This window comes from Triticum dicoccoides, chromosome 2A (assembly GCF_002162155.2).
Source record: "Triticum dicoccoides isolate Atlit2015 ecotype Zavitan chromosome 2A, WEW_v2.0, whole genome shotgun sequence".
NCBI classification, from domain to species: domain Eukaryota; kingdom Viridiplantae; phylum Streptophyta; class Magnoliopsida; order Poales; family Poaceae; genus Triticum; species Triticum dicoccoides.
The window spans coordinates 394,665,739-394,679,017 of record NC_041382.1 but is presented as its reverse complement, the minus strand read 5'-3'; the positions used below and the strand labels follow the sequence as shown (position 1 = coordinate 394,679,017).

The window sequence follows — 13,279 nt, the reverse complement described above, 5'->3', positions numbered from 1 at the left end:
GGGAGGCGGGTAGAAAGCAGGGGTGCGTGGGCGTGAGGTCGGATTGGATTGGATGAGCTCGCGTGTTGGGATGCCCAAGTTCATGGGTTCGTGGGTCATAACCGCAGGGAGTTTTGTGGATCTTTCGTCGTTGTTTTTTTTCGTGGGGCAGCGATAGGAGTAGGAGGTCGAACCATCACGACGTTCGATCCCCTTTAATAGTAGAGATATATTTGGATCTCCAAGACTCCAACTAATCCTAGAGGCTGGGCTTGGCGGGCTCAAGTTGTAAATCTGACACTTAAAATATTTACTGTATATGCAAAGTATGTACGAAATAGAAATATCGGACAAAAATAAGATGTGTGTATGAATTGCTATAAACAAAATATGCAAATAATTTAAATTGTTAAACATTGAGATAAAAGGAGGTATATCTCATGGACGAATTTGTGATTAGATTGTTTGTGTGTATTACATACGCTGCAAAACTAATTGTCAGAATATTACAAGTATTAAACCTGCACTGTTAGCCACGAAGCATTATGTGATCTTGGCAAGCTGGCACCTAGCTTTCTTACAGGTGATGCTGCCGAGACAAAAGCATTATAGACTTTCATTGGTTTGGCCACATTGGAAAAATCAGTTCGCGAGGTAGTAACTGTACCTCCCCTCGGACGAAGTCAGGTAGGTACGTATTTGGGTTCTTGGTGCCTGGTCGTCCGGCAGGAGAGGTAGAGATTAGTGACCACCAGCGCAGCCGATACAGGCAGCACAGCCAGGCGCGACGTCGGCGCAACGAGTTCCCTGTCATTTTCTGTGGTGGGGATCCCGGTCAAGCCTCCACAGGCGCCGGTCTAGGGCTGATCCGTTCATGCACTCGTCGTGGCTCCAGGGCACATCACATGGGCGGACGACACGGAAGCCCCTAGCCTCGATTTGGTTGAGGGTCCGTTTGAGGCTGGAACCCGTCGACAAGGGCGGACTGGGCGATTCGCTCGAAGCCAGCCGTCCTCGGTCCGGATGAGCTGGGCTCCTGTGATGTTGTCTGCCTTTTCCCGTTCATGGTGAGTTCCTCACATCATCATCGAAGATCCAACGCGTAAGGAAACCGACTTAGGAAGGAAAGATCAATCATGACGTGATCGATCCGGAGTTGTGGTGACGCGAGTCAGGAGGAACGCTTTTGCTGGGCTTGGCTGATCGATCGGATCGAGTTCAGGTAAGAACCAGGTCGGACGGACATTACGATTTTGTCTATACAAATCGTAAAAACGTATTATGACATGAAAAGAAAGCGTATTGTGACGGTGAACCCGATAAAGTCAATCCGTGCTTTATTATTAGGGAGAGACTAGCAAAAGTGCCCATGCGTTGCAACGGGTGAACAACAAAAAAGATGAGAAAATTTATAAACCCAAAATAAAATAATTCGAGTTCAGGCAAATTGCACCAATATTATCCATCAGTTTTACAGATTGAGAATTAAGAATAAATGATGCAAGAGAGCAAAGAATACGAGACATCAAATTTATGACAAAAAAAAAATAGACCAATGATTTTTAATGATGTCGGTAGTCAATCCCCCTACGGGGGTGTGCGTTGCAACGGGAGACACAAAAAATACATGCTAGCCAAATAAGTATGACTTAATATCCAGACATATGAGTGTTCTCTATTTTAACACGGTGGCTCACCATGTTGCCACATATCTTTCTTCTCACTCTCGTTGATGATGGACACAATGTCCACGTGATCATAATGCATTCGACGTGATAAATCCCTATGCAATGAGCTTGTCACTGCACGAAACACTTGCCATTGTCTCGCGCAAGGGAATATTTAAATCTTTAAAAACAAATCTCATTGACCACGAACTACTCTCAATGCCTAGACATATAGACTTTCCAAAAACCTATCAAATCCTAGACATAAAATACTTCTGAATCGGCGAAAAGTTTTTTGAATCGACAAACATCTTTTTGAAATTAGGACATCTTTATAAAATCACGAACATTTGTTTTGTTTAGAGAAACATTTATTGAAATGCATGAATAGTTTTTGAATTCATGAATATTTTTTGACTTAGCTAACATTTTTTGAATTGATGACTTTTTTAAATTGGGGGCTGAATTTTGAATTTCACAAAAGACATATAATTTTTTGAATATTTTCTAAAAAAATTCATGGACATTTTTTCCAGATTCACGAATATGTTTTGAATACACATTCATTTTTTTCAAAATCATGAACTGATTGTACTTCCTGACATGTTTTTCCAGATTGTGATTTTTCATAATTTGTGAACAGTTTCGTAAAATCACCAATATTTTTTGAAACAGCGAAAATTTTATTATTTCTTGAAGTTTTTTTTAATTCACTCATATTTTATAATTTCTCTGAAAAATTATAACTGAAAACTTTTTATAATTTGGAATTGTCAAATAAATTTAAAGAAGGAAAAACTAAAACAGAAATGAGAAAAGAAAAGAAAAGACAAAATAAAAAAAACAGGAGCGTCACGGCCTACCGGCCGGCCCATGAAGGCGTAAGGTGTGGAGGAGGTGCCTAAGAAAAAAGGAGGCAAAAGAAGGATACTACCAGGATTCGAACCCTGGTTTACTGTGTAGAAGCAACAGCCTCTAGCCACTACGATGGTAGCGTGTGTGTCATAAATAGGGCATCGCCTTTATAAAACCACTGAGCACGGCGGCGCCTTTGAAAATAAAAAAAGAATCGTTTTCTTAACTTACGGGTGGCATAGCGGGTAATTTATAGCTAAATTCGGGGGCAATTATTTGGACGAACGACCAGAAACACTATTTGCTTTATTATTACTAGCAAATATGTCCGTGCGTTGCAACGGGAGACAAAAAATTATGGCTAACCAAATAAGTATGACTCAATATCCTGATATATGAGCGTACTCTATTTTAACATAGTGGCTCATCATGTTGCCATTTTTTTACCCTAGCCGATGATGGCCGCGATGTCCACGTGATCACAATGCATTCGACGCGGTAAATCCCAAGGCTATGAGTTCGCCGGTGCATGCCACACGTGTCATTTTGTTGCGCAAGGGAACGTTTAAAACTTTAAAAACAAATCTCATTGACCACGAAATACTCCCAACGCCAAGACATATAAAGACTTTCGAAAAACTAATCAAATCCTAGACATAAAATACTTTTGAATCAGTGAACAATTTTTCGAATAGACAAACAAATTTTTTTTTTGAAATTTTTGATTTTCTCAAAAAAATGATAAAGATTAGTTTTCTTTACAAAAGAATTTAAATGTATGAACCGGTTTCGAATTCATTAACAATTTTTGACCCAACAAACATTTTTAGAGCCGATGAATTTTTTTAAAATTATGGAAAAATATTTATTTTTATTTTTGTGAACATTTTCTAAAATGTCATGAACATTTTTTTCAGATTCCCGAATATGTTTTGAATACACGGTCATTTTTTTAAAATCATGAACACGATTTTATTTGCCGACCATTTTTTCTAAATCATGATTTATTTATAATTTTGCGAACAGTTTTGCAAAACCACCAACATTTTTTTAATCTGCAAAATTTTTATGATTTTCTAAACATTTTTGAATTCACATATATTTTATGATTTCTCAAAGATTTTTTTTTTGAAAAAGTGCAACTTTTAAAATATTCAAATCCCAAATTAATTTAAAGAGAAAAGAAGAAAGAAAACAGAATGAGAAAAAAAAGTAAAATGAATAAAAAACAGGGAAGTGAAGTCCCACACATGCGTGAGAAAAGAAAGATAAAAATTGCAAAACGGGGGATCGAACCCTGGTCTGGTCGATAGAGGAGCGATCGGCCAACCACCCTGGTGCGCCTCATCCTGTTACATGTACTCGTCGCACCACTATAAAACAATGAACGGGGCGGCGATATTTGGTCCGAATATTTGAATCGTTTTTTCACTTATGGGTGGCATTGGTGAGTAATTTTTACTAACTTGGAGGGTAATTTTAATGACGGACGACCAGAAGCAATAGCCGCTTTATTAGTATATATAGGTAAAGATAAAGAGGTAAAGATAAAGATAAAGACTAGTACAAATGCCCGTGCGTTGCAACGACATGGAATCTTGCAAAATCTACTCAATGTGTCATTAGGTACAATTTTTTAATTTGAGTTGGAATCACTGTGACTTATTGAAGTTATCACGCCGGTAGGCTTGAAATAAAACATGGGCAACTTTGTTTGCCGAACGACGCACCCAACAAATCTTGGACTCCATGAAGTTCTAAAAAGTTCATTATCATTACGCACCATTTCTTATATTCAGTTTTAATAAACGTGATTGTTGTTTCTCGGCTGAATATTGGTCATTAAGAAGCCACCTCGATATTCTTCGCCTGACTGAAGAATAATTCATGGAATAGTCCCAAATTTTTTTGTTTCTTTTCGGAAAACATGATTTTTTAATAAAACGAAATGATCTATTAAAAATAAAAAATAATAGCATTTTTCTGAACATTTCTAAATGCATTTTTTAAATGTAACAACTTTTGGGAATTTTGACCAGTTTTTATAAAGTGTGAATATATATAACTGTGTGCTTATTATAAAACGATTTTTACTATGTTGGGAATTTTTAGATATATAAGTTTGTTGTACTTTTCATTTTTGTTTTCTGTTCCTGTTTTATTTTATGTTATACTAATTTGCGATTACAAAAAGGTTCTAAGATTGCAAAAAACATTGTTAGTTTTGACTTCTCAAAAACAGTTCTTGAATTCAAAAAATGTCCATGATTTCAAAAAAATTAAAAATATATTTTCATGAACAATTTTTTATTTTTACGGAAAAAATTATAAGCATTCTTTTATAATGATGGACGTTTTTTAAACTTGAATAACAACTTTTAAATTCGGTAAAGAAATGAATTTGTTGGACTTTTTTTTAAATGATGAACACAATTTTAATTTAATGAACATTTTTTTAGGTCGGTGAACAAATTTTAATGAACATTTTTAAATCCGATGAAAATATTGAATTCGATGAACCCTTTTTTGACATAGATGAACATTTTTTGAAATTCGATGAACAAAAAATTCTTCGCGAAATTGAAAAGAAATTTCACAAAAAAAGTGAAAAAGTTAAGATGAGAAAAGAAGAAAGAAAAAGTTGAAAAGGAAAGAAAATGAAGGGAAAAAAGAAAGAAAAAGAAAATATGAATAAAAAAGCAAAAAATGGGCTTGCCCATGAGAACTCCCAGCGCGGGAGGGGTGGTGTGCGCGGTAGCGCCATATAGGCTTCCCCCATAGAGAACACTTGGTATTAAAAAAAGGGAGTGTCTATATTACAAACGACTGAAATTGAATTGGCCTTCAATCAAATATACCAACCAGTAAAAATCTGAGACCAACTGAAAAAAAAAACTTGACTGAAAATAAAGGGGCATTCAACCAATTTTTTCAGGCACAACAACCATGGCACGTGTATGTATGACCTATGCTCTCTATGATCCATGAGCAAGCAATGAAAGGGCCCAAAAAGCAACACTGCCATGTCAGTACTCTTACGACGTTCTCCAGGTTATTGACAGTTTTGTTTTCTTCACAATACTATTGGAAGAAAACCTGAAATTGTCATGGCATTCTCAAGGATATGAAGTTGATACTTGTGGAAGAAACTCCTAAACACAAACATACTATAAATTCATAATTGGGCTGCCGTAAAATCATCATCAACCTGCTGTACACTGATCAACACAAGATGAGCTAATCACATACTAAACATTTCATCGTTATGAAGCTTTAAATAAAGTGGCTTCAGTTGAAATTTACAGTCATCTCACTATGAATAAACAGTAACTTTTAAAGTGTATCACATATTCAGCTTTGAGGAATTTTACAGTGTTCATTTTACTAAAATTCCAGTCAGTAACAACCAAATCACAACAAAGATACTGGAACTTCAGTAAAAATAAGGAGAAACAACCATTAACAATATGTGCTTTATGATCAGATAAGAATGAGAAAGAGGATGGAGGAAGAAGGGGACAGAATAGCTACACAATCAGAAAACTACAGTCACACCAAGAAGACAAACTATAGGTCAGTACTCTCACAATCTCCTTCAAATAGTTCTTCCAGTAAAAAATGTAGCACTGTAAATTCAGGTAACTGTATAGTGTAAAATCTATCACTGTAAAATTCAAAAATCACAACCTTTAGGCTACAACTATAAATTACAGAAGTTATAGGATTGTAGAACTTCAAATAGGGTGGTGTAAATTCAAACATAAGGTCACTGTAAATTCAAACAATCAAAAAAATTATAGTGCGGTAAATTATAGAAGCCATAGGACAGTAAATTCATCATCAGGTTAGTCATCAATTAACTATAATTTACTACGAATACAAACAAAAAAGTAGACTTCTACGAATACTACAGTACTGTAAAATCCGAAGGTTGAGGTCGGTCGTGGCGCCCATGCATTGCATCGGAAAAAAAATCGCACGCCCTTATGGTTGTCCGGATCTTCTACTTGAAGACGGCTAATCATTACGCCGTCGTCCCAAGCTCTTCCTCGCTTCCCTCATTGTTTGATAATCTATCTAGACCTTTTCTAATGGATCACTTGGCATGCTGTTTACAAAGCACATATCAGCACACTATAACACTGCCAATAGTATTCATACATGGAAAGCCCACGCAACGTTCAATCCTTCTTTACCGGGTCTTTCTCTTATTGTCACGTTGTAACCACACCCCTTAACCCTCTACACAACTGTCATTCCTTGTTCACCGGGTCTATCATTTGCCACGTTATACCCACACCTCACCTCCTGCTGTTCTATATTTGTAAGAATCTTGTTGATCCGCTAAGCATCTTGTTTCAGTAGATAAGTCGAGTTGTATAGCCGTCTAACTCGTATTATCATTGGTGCTTACTGAACCACATAAGAATTGGACTCTTGTGATCCTGAATAATGAACTGAATCTGTGACAAAAAATGCTCAACATTATGAATATTTAATTAAAAAAAATCAGGACCTGAACGATTATATGCATAAGCCTGATGGTTGCATATAATACAAAGATTGTTGAACCGGTGATTGCTAAGAGGTTAGTTTGTAAGGAAACTGTAGTAGAATTTGATAATTCTAAGCTTGTAAGGAAACCTGGGTAGAGAAATGACCTATTGGGTGTCGCCTTCTAGGAAATCTACCCTGTTCTGAAGGCTTGTGTAGATGAATTATTTTCTATGTGAAAAGATATACCTGTACACGCTTCGCCTTTGCCCGCTAATAGCGGCTAAGAAGCATGATCAGCTAGATCACCATCACTGGATTTAACCAGAACAAAAAGCAAACCATTTTATACATGAATATCTATATGACTGCAGTCAGAACTAAAAGTGCCCGATTTTAAATATGGGTTGGGTGGCCTGCAGGAGTGCAGTACTTGAGAGACTATGCTAGTGTAGTAAACACAAATTTGGCCAGCCAACTTCTATAGGGAATGCAAAACACTTATGAAATAAGAAACAGAGAACATCTAAGCAGAAATAAGGTACATGTTTGCTTACGAATGGTACTAACATGATATATTTTCTGCCCGCCGGTAAGTTATCAAGCAAGATCATCAAATGCTTCTTTGTAGACCACATTGTGAGTATTGCCAATAGTTTTCAGGAGAGTTATTTTCAGTCAAAGCTGGAATATGAAGACTGACTAAGAAATACTCACATCAGTCAAAATAAGAATCCTGGGCTGAAAATTTGAGATGTACATAACAACTATAATGTAGCAACGAACTCATGCTCTTTTTTCATTATCACTGCTGCTTTTTGACACTCAAGCGGACATTTGTATTGGCAACTATAAGAAAACTGAAAAATATATTAGATAGAGCGGGCGGTGAGGTCCCAGGTGGGGGGAGGGGGGAGGCGGCAGGGTGGCACTCGGTAGGCAGAGCGACCGATGACGGTGTGGTCGCGTGCGAAATCATAGTCAGAACTTTGCATTTGAAGGTACACGCTCAAAGGAAAAAAATTGCTCAGTGCCAAAAGTATCAAATGCCTAAAACTGGAAATCACATCCTGAACTGAGCATTTTATTAAGAATCCGCAAAATAAGTTAAAGACAACAGAACGAGAACAGGTGAACGGTGATATGATTTCAACACAAAATACTCATGAAGAAATAAAATGGATGGACAGTGATTTGGTTTCTAAGCATAAAATTGATAATGTTTATGCCACACATTAAGCACATAATGTGTGTGTATTTGGAGCCTGAAACATCTACCAACTAAAACTACTCCCAAAGGCAACCTTCTAGTTCAATCTTAAGACGTAACACATAAAGCTACAGACTACAATTTTGAGGCACAGATTTAGCTCACTCAATTCAGTTTATAGAGTACCAACACCCAATTCTGGAAAAAATAATGTGAGGCCCAATTCTCCCGATCCTTACATCTGTGAATCTGTGATCCTCCGCTGCATCAAGCATCAACCATCATGAGATTGATTCCTTAATTGATCTGAAAACAATTGCTTGGATTAATGTACTGTTAGAACTTGATATATATCAGAGGAAAGGAGGGATAAAACCTTGAGGAGCTGCATGTCCATGGTGTCCTTGACATCTCCTTGAAGAATTCCTTGACGGCGGCGACCGTGGTGGATGGGGAACTCCCATGGCGTGCCCCAACTGCATCTCCAGCAGAGGATATGAAGAGAAGGTGAGGTGTAGGGGCAACGGATCTCGGCCAAAGAAGGAAGGAAAGACGAACTTTGGACCATCGGAGACGCGCCGGCGAAGCCATGCCCAAACCCTAGCCATGGGTGTGTGGTTGCGAGCGGGCTGTAGAGGCCGGGAGCAGAGAGTCTGGATGGAGGGGAGGGAGGCGCGGACCGTGGGCAGCTTGGGGCGTGCCGCTCTGCGCCGGAGGTCGCCGGAAGCAGCCGGCATGGGTGGCGATGACTTCATGGGCGAGGGAGAGGAGGCGAGCCCGTGTGCGCTGTGTGTGGGGTTGTGTTTTCTTTTTTCTTTACAAATCTGCTTGGAATGCGCGTTGAATAGTTCAAACGACAGGGGGTTTTACGCAAAAATGAATCGTTTTTTCAGAATGCCACTTAAACAGGGACTGGTTTCAAAGAAACAGAGGGGGGTTTTAGCAAAAACACCAGCGACGTACGACTAGAAACAATGCGTGGTTTATTAGTAGGTAAAGATTAAGGTAGATTATTATTATTATTATTAGGGAAAGATAAAAAAACACCGTCGCGACTCTTTTGCAGAAAAGCCCCTGCTGTTGTGGATATTGAACCCGCACTCCCTTTTTAAGTGGCTAAGATGAAAAACGTTTCAATCTTGCAAAAAGACTCTGTAGTTGTTTGGTATTCAACCCACGCTCCTTTTTGAAGTGGCAGCACACACGAGCATATGCGTGCTCTCCTCGATGCATACAGGCGGCGCCGCCGCGGGCGCTCCTCGATCCATACGGGCGGCGCCGCCACCACCTGCGGCTGGTCTTCTTGTCCAGCCATCTACCGCCCTTCTCCCCTTCCCATTCGCTGCCCTCCTCTACCCTCCCGCCCCTAATCTTATCTGGCACTACCCCCAGCCTCCTGCTGCCGTGCCTCGATCCATACGGGCGTCACCGCCGGCGGGGGGCGGTCTTCTTCTCCGGCCATCCGCCGCCCTCCTCCCCTCCCCCTCCCTCCTAATCTTCTTCTTCTTCTCTGGCCATCCGTCGCCCTCCTCAAATCCCGCGGAGTTTGCCGGAGGAAAACCATCCGTCGTCCGAACGTGCCACACCAGAGGTATGTATCGGCTTTTCCCAAATTAGTTCAACGGTGTTGGATATTGCTTGGAGATTTTACTTGAATCAATATCAATTTGTGTAACCTCGGCGTGTACTAATGTTGCTACTTTTTCCCTCTTTAATCTGAGCGTTCAATCTCTGTAAGCTAGGTGCTGGGTGATGCCTGTACATTACATTAGTCCAATGTTTGCCAAACTATGATAAATTCATGTGCCATTTGTGTCGGTTTTAGATACTTCAAGTTTAATTTGAGACATCGGCAGTTAATCCACTGTTTATTTCCCTTTCTGGATCAGGGACAAATTGCTCAATCATAATTATTTGTTCTTCTTTCTGTTACAGGGAAGCACCGGAAAGAGGATGTTTCTATGCAGCATAACCCAAAAGTTTAATTTGATGTATTCCATCAAGCGTATGTTCCATAGCCTCCATCCTGTAGTTTATTTCCTTTGCTTCAGGTTGTACAGAGGATTTCCTTTGTTTCAGGTTGTACAAAGGAGCTCAACGACAACTAAGGTGCTGCTGGAATTACATCAGCTACTAACTTACGTATATACATAAAAAACTGCAGCTTTAGCTCCATGTAGTAATGACTAAGTATATTCTAATGCTCATAGGTACTGATTACTATTTTTTACAGGTTAATCTAATCAATTCCTTGGCATACTTTAGGAAACGAGGGTATATTGGGCGGTCTCCGACAGCCCGACGACAATACAGAGTCGTCGTAGTTGGGTTGTGTTCATGTAACACTGAAACTTGTCATAGTTAGTATAAGAAGGTTTGGTTTACTTCCACTATGTTACTGTTCAGTCTATTTTATAAACATGTTGATTAGCCATTCTGGCAAAGAGGCATCTTCAATAATTCATAAATCTCTTTTCCAGAAACTCCAATTCTCCTTATAGGAATTGAGATGCCCAATATTTCTCAATTTGCTGACAAGGCTGTAATATAATCACGTTTTGCTATTGACGTAATGCTATATTCCTTGACTGAAAGCAAACCCTTTAATTGCATCTGTACTAAGCATTCTTTCCGTCTATATCTTGTCATGATTTTTTTACTAGCTGCAGTGGTGTTCTTATTATTGTTATTTTCCAGAATTATTGGTATAAACCTTGTTCATGGCTAACTTATAGAATAGCAAACCTGGTTCATGGCTAACTTATAGAATAGCAAACCTTGTTCATGGCTAACTTATACAATAGCAGAAACTGATTTGAAAAACCATCAATCTCAGGAACACTCTGACCATGTATTTGATTCTGTTAAAGACCCAATATATCATGTGGTCCTGCATCTCCTGATGTTGAGCCATATAGACTGGTATTTCCAGTAAATTTTATTGACAGGCACTTCGGCGTCGTTAACAATTGACAGGCACTTTGGTGTCTCAGCAACCAGGTCGACACCGACCACCACGGTGGCTCGCAGCGATGCCCTCCCGCCACCCTATGTACGACCAGCGGCGAGATGGGCGGGAACTCTTTGGCGTGCCGGCACACAGGAACGACACACGCCGTACAACCTGAAGGACATGTTCGTCAGGCTTAACTTGACCTTCACTGACGCCACCTTGCCACCTCTGTTGCTGGAGATCAGCCGAAGACTTAGCTTGTTGCCGCTTTGCTTCAATGGTTGCTTTAATGCTCTTGGACTGTCCGTAATGAGCAGCTGATGGTGCTTGGACGAAACAATTGATCAGAAAATGGGTAGTGCTGTGCTGGTGGTCATGTGTCCGCTGACTAATTGTAAAACACCTAAGATGATTTTTTCAGGACTTGATACATTCCAATTACTCATTGGCGTCTTCTTCTTACTGTGATACTTGGTTTTACTTAGTAATCTTAAGATCAATTTGTTCGATTTATAATTGTATGTAGAGCACAGAACCCGACCTTGCATGTGGCCAGTTTAATTTGTTTACTGAAGAAATTAGTTTAAAAATGTTCACAGTTTTACACATGTTCACATTATTTTTGTTTCAAAAAAATATGTTTGCACTTTTTCAAAATTGTTTTCTGAAGAAATTCGTTTAGAAATGTTCACAGTTTTACACATGTTCACACTGTTTTTGTTTCAAAAATTTTTTTTTGCAATTTTTTAAAAATCATAAAAATTTCCAAGAAATTTTTTCATTTTTACTAAAAAAAATCATTTGGAAATGTACAAAAAAAATCAAAACATTCTTTAAACAAAAAACACCTGTTAAAATGCGTTTTTTAAATGTTCATTATTCTTAGAAGAAGTGTTCCAGTTTTTATGTAAACCTTAACTTCTATTAAAAATAAGGAAAATTTCATGTTTTCCAGAAAAGCCAAAAAATGATTGACGAACTATTCATGCAAAACTGCTCTTCCATCTGATGAAGACTTGATTCTACAAAAAGTAATAATCAGTTCTACCTTATTATTATCGATGTTTAATAAAATTAGATATATAAAATGGTGCACAATGGAATATGAAGCTGGTTGTTCCTCTTTTTTTTGCCCGGTGCAACGCACGGGCATTTGTACTAGTTTTGCTTATGCCACTCTAGAATTTGACGTCTCACTTTTGCCACTCTTAACTTTTGACGATACATTACAAATGCCATTCCATGGCAAAAACGATAATTTTTCATTTCACTTTTGTCACTCTTAGCTTTTGACAATGTATCATAATTGCCACTCTGAAAATTTTGCTTTTGCCACGGAATGGCAAAAGTGATATATTGTCAAAAGCTAAGAGTAGCAAAAGTGAAATTTCAAATTCTATAGTGGCATAAGCAAAATTGGCAATAACCAGAGTGGCAAAAACAAAGTTTTCCCTATTTTATTTTGTTTTCCTTTTTTTTCTTTTTTCTTTTTTCTTTTAATTCAAGAACTGTTCACGAATCTCAAATTCGAAAAGAAATGTAGGTGATTTCAAAAACTCTTCACAAAATTGAAAATTATTCCAATTTTTTTAAAAAACAGAATTTAATAAAATTTTCATGAGTTTGAAAATTTGTTCAGGATTTCAAAAATTATTCATGAATTTTAAAATTGTTCTAAATTCGAAAAAGTTCAAGAATACATAAATATCATTGATACAAAAATTATTCATGTATTCAAAATAAGTTGGTGAATTAAAAAATGTTCATGAATTCGATAACTTTTCAAAAATTCATAAAAAATAATGAATTAGAAAAATGTTTGTTATTTTGCAAAAAAATCATAATTAAAAAATATTTGCTAATCCAAAAAAATGTTCGCAATTTTGAACAATGCTCGTCAAATATAAAAAATGTTTACAAATTTAAAAATATTCACAAACATTAAATTCTCAAATTTCAATATATTCATGAATTTGAAAATTGTTCATGTATTCAAAAAGTAGACAAATTTAAAATTTACTCGTGAATTTCAAAAATGTGCATGATTTTTAAAAAAGTTCATAGATTTGAGAAAAAAAGGAAAACATAAAAAAAACCAAAAGAAAAAACAAGGGAAAAAGA

At 37.6% G+C, this 13,279-nt stretch overlaps 2 long non-coding RNA genes across 5 annotated transcripts; one reads left to right on the top strand and one right to left on the bottom strand.

The window, feature by feature from the left end:
* Nucleotides 1-8,122: 8,122 nt before the first annotated feature.
* On the bottom strand, nt 8,123-8,917 carry LOC119359395. 2 transcript variants are annotated; one of them, XR_005172511.1, is made up of 3 exons: nt 8,764-8,917; nt 8,582-8,681; nt 8,123-8,511 (listed from the first exon to the last, which is right to left on the bottom strand). It is a non-coding gene; the product is annotated as an uncharacterized LOC119359395 (long non-coding RNA). The 2 variants fall into 2 exon arrangements; XR_005172512.1 differs by having other exon boundaries at nt 8,771-8,917.
* A 494-nt stretch (nt 8,918-9,411) lies between these two features.
* LOC119354669 lies at nt 9,412-11,612 on the top strand. 3 transcript variants are annotated; one of them, XR_005171144.1, is made up of 4 exons: nt 9,412-9,796; nt 10,141-10,210; nt 10,285-10,314; nt 10,439-11,612. It is a non-coding gene; the product is annotated as an uncharacterized LOC119354669 (long non-coding RNA). The 3 variants fall into 3 exon arrangements; XR_005171143.1 differs by having other exon boundaries at nt 10,285-10,347; XR_005171142.1 differs by having other exon boundaries at nt 10,285-11,612.
* Nucleotides 11,613-13,279: the final 1,667 nt, after the last annotated feature.